Here is a 10,734-nt window from a genome sequence, read left to right as displayed (position 1 = left end):
TCAATGTAAAGATCTGTCATGGAAATATTTCTCTTTGGATTATTTCTTTCCTGTTAATCAAACTTGACATTTGCTTCTACTACTACTCCTACCTTATTGCCATTTTTAACACTTAGGAAATGAAAGATGACAGACTTTGATATTATTTTACCCCTCAAGAGTATTTATAATGTTTTCAAACTATTAGGTTAAACAATTTTAACTTAGAAGTTTTGGGTAATAAAATAAACATTTGAAATTGATTTCAAATAGTTCAACACATTATTGGAACATGCCTAAAATGATGTATGTTTAAGAATTACCATATATATTATATGTATATATATACATACAAATACATGCATACATATATACTTGACTTTAATGAATAGCAGACACTATAGTTGCAATAATATACATTTACAAAAACATGCTTTCATGTGAACTGGTAATTAACTTATAAGCAAGAACATCATTTCATATATGGTTATTATCTATACCCAAAAGAACTCAGGATAATATCTAGACTATTACAAACTCCATGCTCAGTTGATTGCTTGAGTTGGGAAGGATATTTGCCATTAGCCTGGAAATATGATGTAGAATAAATTTCTTGTCAATTTGGAATCACCTTTGTCTATCTATAATAATAAGTGATTGTAAAAGGGTTATTTATGCAATTCCGTAATATTTTGAAAGCATTTTCTACCATAAACAACCTACATACTCTGGTAAATGTCATATCATGTTAAATATTTGGGGATGTGGAGTTACAAGGATAATAAATTTTAAAAAGTTAAAAGTATCAGATGTACCTAAGTATTTTTCATGTTAGCTACTTTGGGACCTGTTTGTGCCACTAAGTCAAAAATGAATTAGTTTGGCATGTGGGATGAGGATAGGGAAAAAAGCATCCAAGAAACGACATTGGATAAATTTAGATGTTTTGTGATTATAGCTACTGAACATGTTTTAGACTGGCAGAATATGCTCTCTGATTGGAATACCGTCAAAATCCATTTAAATCATGCCAGAAAAATGTTAGATGCTGATGAGGGGCTGGAACTTAAGCCGATAACTACAGTAAAGATCTATTCACATTGACAAATTTGATGAAGGATACTGACCTAGCAGCAGAGCGGGTGGAGGTCTATGCAAAAGCCTCAGGCTAGCATTCCCGGGGTAACAAGCTATTTGCATTTTCCACTCCAACTCTAGTGAAAATTTATGGGATTTTATAGTTTAATCCTATTGAAGGGGAGAAATTCTTTACATTGTAAACTGTGAGAAATAACAGCAGCAAAAATTGTTACTGTTATAAACAGTAACATTTTAGGTGATAAACATCATTATGTTCAGAAACATAATGGTAACCTAGAACCTGATAGAAATAAATGTGGGTTTTTTTTTCCATTTTATGTAATCTTAATGAGAAGAAGCAGAATGATAGAGTGTGTGTATGTGGTAAAGGAGAAAGAAGAGACTAAGGAAAGAGAAGGTTCTAGAGTCAGGAATGGGAAAAATGGATGAAGCAGACTTAGACATTGTACAATGACATTTTTAGTCACTAACAGGCTATATATTATTAACATAAAGATAAAATGGAGTTGGAAAAATCTTTGTATCCTAGTGTTATGGCCTTGGTAATATTGAAGAACAATACATTCATTACTTGTGTATTTATAGTGATACTGGTATAAACTAACTACATTTTCTCTGTATGCAAAGATCTAGCACATATAAAAATGTAGAGGACAGATAATTTGGTCATAATCACAAACAACTAAGTTACTGGCTTGCATACCTGGTATAGTATGGTTTCCTCATTATTTTAATGTGTATTAATTATTAATTAATTATTTTGCTTATTTAAAGGAAGTTTTCTGTAAAACAGTATACGAGATTGGGTCAGCAGTATTGCCTGATATATCAGGAGTTTGCCACATGGTTTTATTGCATCAAGGGGCCACGTGGAGCTATTGCCCAGTGCCATCTAGGCTTCTGTACAGAAACCCTGCCAGGCTCACACAGTGCATTTCAACAATGCGTTTCTCACAATATTGCCCCATAGTTACATTATTCATAACTGGAATGGGACAGAGAAGAAAAGTAGACAAAAGGGCTTCTGTCCTCTCCCCCAAAAAAGAAAGAAGAAAAGATACTCAGCAAGTGGTCAGTGGAGCCCAGTAGTAAGCAGATAAGCTAGCAGTCGGTCCAATATATAAATAGGATATCATGTTATACAAGCTAGAATTGGGTAGCTCAAATCCCTGAGTTCAAACTCTAATATCACTAAAAATCATCAGGAGGACCATGAAAGGATTTTCAAGTCCTTCCATTTCCTTACAAATGGGGCAATGTCATTCTTTCTGATAGAGGCATAAAATTCCATTGTGTACATGTACCACATTTTCCTGATCCATTCGTCTACGGAGGGGCATCTGGGTTGGTTCCAGATTCTCGCTATGACAAATTGCCCTGCAATGAACATTGTTGTGCTGGTGGCTTTACTTTGATTTTGTTTGTAGTTTTTTGGATAAATACCCAAAAGTGGGGTTGCTGGGTCGTAGGGGAGTTCTACATTTAGCCTTCTGAGGAATCTCCATACTGCTTGCCAGAGTGGCTGAACCAGTTTACATTCCCACCAACAATGAAGTAGGGTTCCCTTTTGGCCACATCCCCTCCAACAACTGTTATTGTTAGTTTTCTTCTGAAACTTCAGAATAACATAATTTTTTTGTATCAAGGATAATCTCCACAAATGGGTTTCCTTTTTCTTTTCCTTAAGGAGTGTTCAACCACCAATCAAGATTAAGGCTTTCCAAAATTGGAATAAGTCCCATAGACTCATGGAGACAAATATTTACATGACTATGGGTGACAAGGCTAAAAATTCATCGTGTGATAAGGGATAGTGCCAATAAAATAGTTTGCTTGAATCAACTAATGGAGAAACTGCTCAAATCAGATTAACTTCCAAAATGTTAAAAACCCAGGAACTCCTTCTTACATAGGAGTCAGAGATTCTGAATGGTTTACAATATTGAGGCAAAGATGTACTCACTCAAAATTTTAGCAAGGCTATGACCTGAAGATGTTTGAGTACTCTGTGGATAAAGGATTATGACTGGGAACCAAAGGAGTCTGAAAAAATTATTCAGTGACAATATTTATTGTTCTGTGCTATTATGCCTTCCAATGAACAAATTCAGTGGAACACAAAGGAACGTAGAAAAAGCTAAAATTCACACAAAAGAAGTAGAAATTTGACAATTGTTTAAAAGATGTTAAATAATTCCTGCAGGTACTTTAATTTAATGCTACAGATACCAATAGACCATGCTATTTTGGGATTTTACTTTACAGTTTTGTCCAAGATCACCTGTAAATTGGAAGACCCAGACAGAGCTGAGATTAAATCAAGACAACACATTCAGCCAGAACCTATCTTGGTCTGAATGCCAGAAAGCTGATTCAAGAAACAGGCAAACAGACAATGTAAACTGACACTCTGTCTACAGTAGTACAAGGGACAACTCTCAAATCGAGAAGTTTAAAAGCTGTACCTCTGTACTGTCAAACCCTTACTTACAATATGGTAAATTTACTAGTAAAGTAGGAATGCATTCAAAATGAGCAGAAACATGAATGAGGGAAGGACTTAAGAATGTTACTGGGACATGTCCAGGAAATTTAATAGGAAAAGATCTCAGGAAATGAGAGAGATGTTCAGAAATAATATGAATTCTAGGCATTATTTTTATTTTCAACATTGACCTAGCTTTTGAGCGGCTATTTCATTAGCTGGCAATATGTTGAGAAACAAAATTATTGACACCAGCAGAAATGAAAATGTCTTAATTCAAAACTTTTCATATCTTTGACATGGGAAAGTATAGAAGCTATTTTTGATGAAGTTATGTTGGAGAAGTGAGTACTTACATCCTTTACAGTGCTATTCAGCAGAAAAAAAGTCTCTGGAGGAAATGAAATACTCTATAAATTATCCCTATTGGTAAATGTAAATTGTAAGAACAAGAGAGTGAAATAATATTTTTTCTCTGTTTTCAGAAATAAATTTAGAAAATTCACATTGATTTTGGATTTGGACTTTGAGTGGGAAACAAAGATGCAGGAATGAGGGCACAATTCTGATGTCTAAATTCAAGTTAAAAAAAAAAATTCAAGGGCTGGGGATATAGCCTAGTGGCAAGAGTGCCTGCCTCGGATACACGAGGCCCTAGGTTCGATTCCCCAGCACCACATATACAGAAAACGGCCAGAAGCGGCGCTGTGGCTCAAGTGGCAGAGTGCTAGCTTTGAGCGGGAAGAAGCCAGGGACAGTGCTCAGGCCCTGAGTTCAAGGCCCAGGACTGGCCCAAAAAAAAAACAAAAAACAAAAAAAATTCAAGTTCTTCAACAAGTGAAAAATCCCAGGAAATTGGAATAGGCCATTGCTTCTAGTATAAATCAAATTATTATCACAGAAGAGATAGATATAACACATCCTAAGGAAAAATTATAGTTTCTATGGTAATTTCTAAGAAAAGATAGCTGTATTTTGGAGGCGCTAGTCTTCAGGAATGTAAGGACTCAATCTCAGAGATACAGCTAAACATGTTGCTGATAATAGAACACTTCAGAGCAGACCTGCAGACTCCAATAGCACAAGAATGACTGCTCTGTTATGACCCTAGACATAGAATTTTAATAGCCTATATATCATATTGGAGAGCTGACTATAATTGTGCACAGGGTAGGTCATCCCAGCTAAAGCCAAACAAAGCCAACAATTCTGAAAATGTGGGAGAGTAAGTGAAATTACCACCATTTATCCTCTTCCTGACAAGAGATTGTCATCCTGGAGATACAATCTTCAGGAACGCCAGTGTCCTACCAAAGATACTGTGTGCTTCCTTCAATATTAGCTACTCAGGAGGCTGAGATCTATGTGGATGGCAGTTCCAAACCAGCCCAGGCAGGAAAAGTCTGAAGACTCTTATCTCCAATTAACCACAAAATGCTGGAAGTGGAGCTGGGGCTCAAGTGGTAGAGTACTAGCCTTGAGCAAAAGAGCTCAGGGACGGCGCTCAGGCCCCAAGTTCAAGCCCTAGTACTGACTCACTTAAAAAGATACTGTATGCTAGTACCTGAAGCTCAGAAATACAAAAAGAATCATTTTTTTCTAAAGAGAATGAGCCCTTGGAAGAATGTAGCTATTGTTTGGTCAAATTAAGTTTCAAATTTGGGTACTTGAGCCAACGATTATCATGTTTTCCAGTCACTCAAATTCCTCAGTGAGTATTAAGAAACTGGAGTTATATATCCATCCAAAAGATGGACAGCAAAGTGGCCCACTATATGAGGACCAGACTCATGTCTAGTTATGTCAAATTATCTAGGTAATAGGATAGAACTGGAAAGAATTTTCTAAGCAGAAAAAGATACAAATGTAAATGGCCAAAAATATGTGAATGGTATTAAGTAGTCCATTGAAAAAGAAAAATTGGATCAAAGAACACCTAAACAGAGGTCAGGGTTCTCAGCATTCAAGGTGATGATCTAAATATGAGAGAGTGTAAACCAGGTCGACAGCCCTAAAAGATACTACTCAAACATTACAATATGTGAAAGAAATAAATGGCTCTTAAATTAGAAGGACCAATGGCAGTCATTCATTTCAATGATAATAATAAATATGGTCAGATTACATTTCAATGAAAAGACAATGCTTATCAGTCCACAAATGGAATATGCCACTCTGATCATAGGTAATAGAGTGAATAACAGAAGAAAGGTATTGTGCCACTTTCTGTAAATGTTAGTAATAAAAACCCTGTGGATGAATTAGTAACTAGAAAAAATTTCTGAATTCTTACATACTACCTATTCACAAATTTGGGTGAGTATATTTGTGGAGAATCTCTGTTTTTAACACTAAATTTCTGGTGATTGAGGTCCACAATAAAAGTTAAGAACAAGTAAGCTTTTTGGTTAACACAAAGTTGATTGGTTTCTATCTAAACTGAGAAATGCAAGGGGCAAAAAGCTCTGTGCTGGGTTTCTATCTAGCACAGAAGAAGTGAACCAAAAGGCAAACAACTAAGGAATGGGAAGAAAGGAGAGTAAATAGCCCACAGATTTATGACTCAGGTCTTTGAGGGATTCTCTGTGAACTGATGTGGTTTAACAGCTGGTGGGACATTAATCATTAACTTACCCCAGATGAGAAAATGGTACAATACCATGAGGAGGAATCTCAACAGAGACTGATGTCAGGAAAAAAGATTGACCACAGAGAACAATTGCTATATTTTTAAAATATCCCTTTACAATTAGAATGAGGACCAGATTTATTAGAATACACTGCCTGTGAAGCTAGTAACAGAGATTGGGTAAGATTAATTAATTGTTAACACATGCTTCCGTTGACAAAGGAAAATGATCTGTATACTGAAATGATGGGGAAAAAAATGTCATCAGGGAAGTGCAGCCCTGGTTGAGAGAGAGTAATTAGAATTCACTGAATATCATTGGAGAGGCACCTGCCTGCCACACACACACACACACACACACACACACACACACACACACACACATACACACACACACCTGTGCCAGCAGCATTGTGCACTGCAAAACATGAATTCCTGCCAAGCCCTATAAAATCTTTGACAAGGACGCCAAGAACGTTGCATTACCAGTACCTAGAATGTTCATTCTGCTAGATCCAGTTTTCTGCTATATCGAGGTTTCATTTAGCAAAATCAAGTCTTTGTTAAGGCACCAACTAGCTTCAAGAACTTCTCCATGCTATGTTACTTGAATTGCCCAGCTCACTCCCTTGCTGTACTCTATGCCAATATTATTATACAAACTCACTTTGTAATTTGTATCATACTAGTATTATTCACTCTTGTTGCTTAAAATTTCAGAATATAATAGATCTTCTCTTTATATTTAAAGTCAGAAGAATATGTTTAATATATATACATGTATATGCATGTGTCTATGTATGTATATGCATGCAAACACATGGTATTAGTTTGCTAAGGATGCTATCAAAAATACCATAGGCAGGGAATCTTTCCTTATTTGATTATTTTTATTATCTTTACGTAGTTGTAAATGGGTTTCAAATCAACATATCAGTTTGCGAATATAATGCATCTTGGCCAGTGTCATGCCTTCCATCATTCAGAATCACTCACAACTCCATTCATCCCCTCAATTTTTAGACCCCCTTTTTCACATAACTATATATTGACTATTATGACTGCATTCTCACACCCTTTCTCTTCATTCGTGACCCCTCCTCCTGATACAAGTTCCAGCTTCTTCTTATTTATTTGGTTAGATTGGAAGTTAGTTGTGCAAAGGAGTTAAGACACTGGAATCCTCGTGTACAATACTTTAGTTGATATGTTTGTGTATGTATGCATGTGTGCCACCATAATATTACATCCATATTTATAAAGTAGACCGAACTTTTTCGTATGAGAACAAACGTGTGTTATTTGTTATTTTATGTATCTATGTATGCGTGTGTATGCATGTATATGTATATGTATGTGTATGTGAGTATGTATAGCATGTCTTACTGTACATGGAGCCCAGCCTGTCCTGGAACTTCTTGTGTTGCCTACATTAACTTTTTTTTAACCCTTTATTTCTCAAGTGCTTGGAATACAGACATACTCTGCCAATCCTACCTCTGCATTCAGTTCAGAAAATATTCACAGCAATAGTTTTTATTTTCAATATGCACATGTATTTGTGCTAGAAGTTTTGTATATGTTATATAACTTTAATTTACCCAATAATTCCAAAATTTAAGTCCTGTAATTATTCCTCTTATTACATTGGAAAAACTGTGGTAGTTTGAATATGAAATTGACTAGTTCAAAAATTGCACCATTATTATGTTCCAGAATTTCAATCCATGCTTTGTTTCTGACATTTTTAATCCATGCTTTGTTTCCTAAATTTCTAATTTCATGTACTTCATAATTTCAAAGACAATTCAAATCCTAACTGAGAAAGGACACAGTTCTCCCCGTCACGATGGCTTCCCACTACAAGCCCTTTGACTATTCACATTTAGAATTTGGGATGTGATCATTTGAGGAAACATAATTATAAGCTTTTCATATCACAGTTTATATCTGAAATATCTTAGCACCTTTAGAAGCATTGGCTTTGTTTTCAAGGACTTTTTACTTGGTTTAATAGCAGAGGGTGGAGATTGGGCAACACAGTGTACCTTCACATTTCAAATGCCCATGTGTACTTTAATGGACTTTTTTATAAAGAAGAAAAGGAGAAGAAAGAAAGCAAGGAACAAACTAAAACACTCTCATTCTGCTTCCTGGCTGTTCAGTGTATTATGTTTTAGCTAAAGCACTTAACCAGCTGTACCCTCATTGAGCCTGCAAGCTAGAGTCTTACATATGACAACTCTCCCAACATACGTGTTTAAAGAATAATCTGTTCTATTCTTAAGAACACTGATTTTAATTGTTTTTGAGATCTGTATAATAAAAAATTAAATAGTTTTACTGTGTCTACGTGTTATCACATTATTTATTCAATTATATAGCTTTAAATTCCATATTTCACTCATGCAGAAAATTTCTATGATTTGAACCTAATAATATTAAAACAGGGTAAAATCTTAAATGAATACAGATATGAATAAAATTAATTTGATTATTTAAGTTTGTATCCTATAATCTTCTAGATGTTAAATTGAATAATCTCTTATTATCTTAAAATTTACCGGGATACAGATTTTCCAATAGCCAAACCTAATCCTATAGTTAGAACTTCGTGTATAAACTCTTCTTCCTTCTCTCTCACATTCCCTACTGAAATCTTTTTTTCATAGATTTACCTAATTTTTCACAGTAATTATGATTGACCTAAGACATTACTTTGAATTACTAATTTTCTAACTGCACTACCCAAACACAACAAAAAATAAAGTTAATACTGTATTTATCTTTTGAACTCATTTCTTTTCTAGGTAACACTTCTATTTTTGAACAAATCTTTCAGTAAGCACTGCACAATGAATGCATAAGCTGGAAAGAATAGCAAAAGAAATCATCTTCAATGATATTTTGCAAATTTTAATTGATAGTTACATACCAATGTAGTCAATTTTTAATTGATGTAATAATTGTCATATTTGGTTGTAAGGAATTCTAAAAAGAGAATAAAATTCTCTCCATATTTTCAAACAGAATAAGGAATAAATCCAGTTTACAGTTCAGTTAAATTTGCCTCTTAATGAAGAGAAATGTCATCCATACATTTCGCCTGTCTTGAGAGGATATTATCTACAAAGACCACCATTAAAGTGAAGGAATCAATCTGACCCTTTAAAATTTTAAATTTATTATGACCGCACAAAAGTTCTGCTGCTCTGTTAAAACCTCACCAATTCATTCTTTACTGATATTATTCTTATCAGTATTTATTTCAAAGACAGCTCAGTATATTTGTTTAAAACAGAGTCATTGAGCCAGGTGATGGTAGCATATGCCTGCAATCCTGGCTACTTAAGAGGCTGAGATCTGAGGATTCTGATTCAAAGCCAATCTGGGCAGGATAGTCTGTGAGACTCTTATCTCCAATTAACCACCAAAGCCAGTAGTAGAGGCATGGCTTAAGTGGTAAACCTCCAGCCTTAAGTGAAAAGATTAAGGGATCGTGCCCAGGCCTGGTGTTCAGTCACTAGTACCAGTACACACACACACACACACACACACACACACATACTCATTCAGATAAAGCTGTTCATCCGGCATAGTAATGGAATATTGACTAGGGTGAAAGTTTGTCATTGTATAAAAGACAGCATGCTTATAAAATTTATTTTCATGTAAGATCAATGTTCTGTATGCAGTAAACCAAGAACAAGATATCTCCTTGCCTTCAAGAAGCTTACAACAGATGTAATAAAACATATCCTTTTTGCTATAAAACGTATTTAAAATGTATCTCTGTGAAGTCTTCTATTTCTCACAAGAGAGCAGAACAACAGATTTCTCACATTCCCATCATGATTGCTGTCAAGGGCCTCTGATCTTGAGGCAAATTTCAGCCACACTACAACACCTTAACAGTGAAATTGCACAATGTAAAATGTAATTTCATTTAAATCAGTAATTTTCTTAGCTCAAAAGTGTTCTGTCTTATATGTACACTTATCGTTAGAGAGCATTAATACTAATTAATGAAATTTGGAGAAATAAAATAATTGAGACTTGACAAAGATAACAACACACCTATAGGATGTTCATGAGTCACCAGCGCCACTTGGAGGAAAGAGGAGATACGTTTGTTCACAGTGGGCAGTCATGAATAGCTTGCTATGGCTGATTACCACTCTGACTACTAGAAAATGGAACTCTTATGCACACCAGCATCTGCCGTGCTGGAATACTGCGAAGCCCAGATTGCCTATTACCGAATTCCAGAGACCATTTGCCAGTAATAGACTTCGTTTTGCCAATGGGTAATTTGCAGTTTGCTGTGTCATCAGAATCCGAACATGTCACATCTCCTCGCTGCAGCCAATCAGATGGCTGTGTGCAATTGAAGCAGCTGTCGGGAGCACACAAAACCCACAGAGGAGGCATAAAGTGACAGCAGACCATGCAAATTAGCAGTGGACAGAATATCCACTCACTGACACAGTGATGCACAGACCCACGTGGCTCCCGGAGCTGTCGATGGTAAAGACAATGC

Source organism: Perognathus longimembris, chromosome 24 (assembly GCF_023159225.1).
Source record: "Perognathus longimembris pacificus isolate PPM17 chromosome 24, ASM2315922v1, whole genome shotgun sequence".
In the NCBI taxonomy this organism is placed as follows: domain Eukaryota; kingdom Metazoa; phylum Chordata; class Mammalia; order Rodentia; family Heteromyidae; genus Perognathus; species Perognathus longimembris.
Note: the sequence above shows the minus strand (reverse complement) of the source record.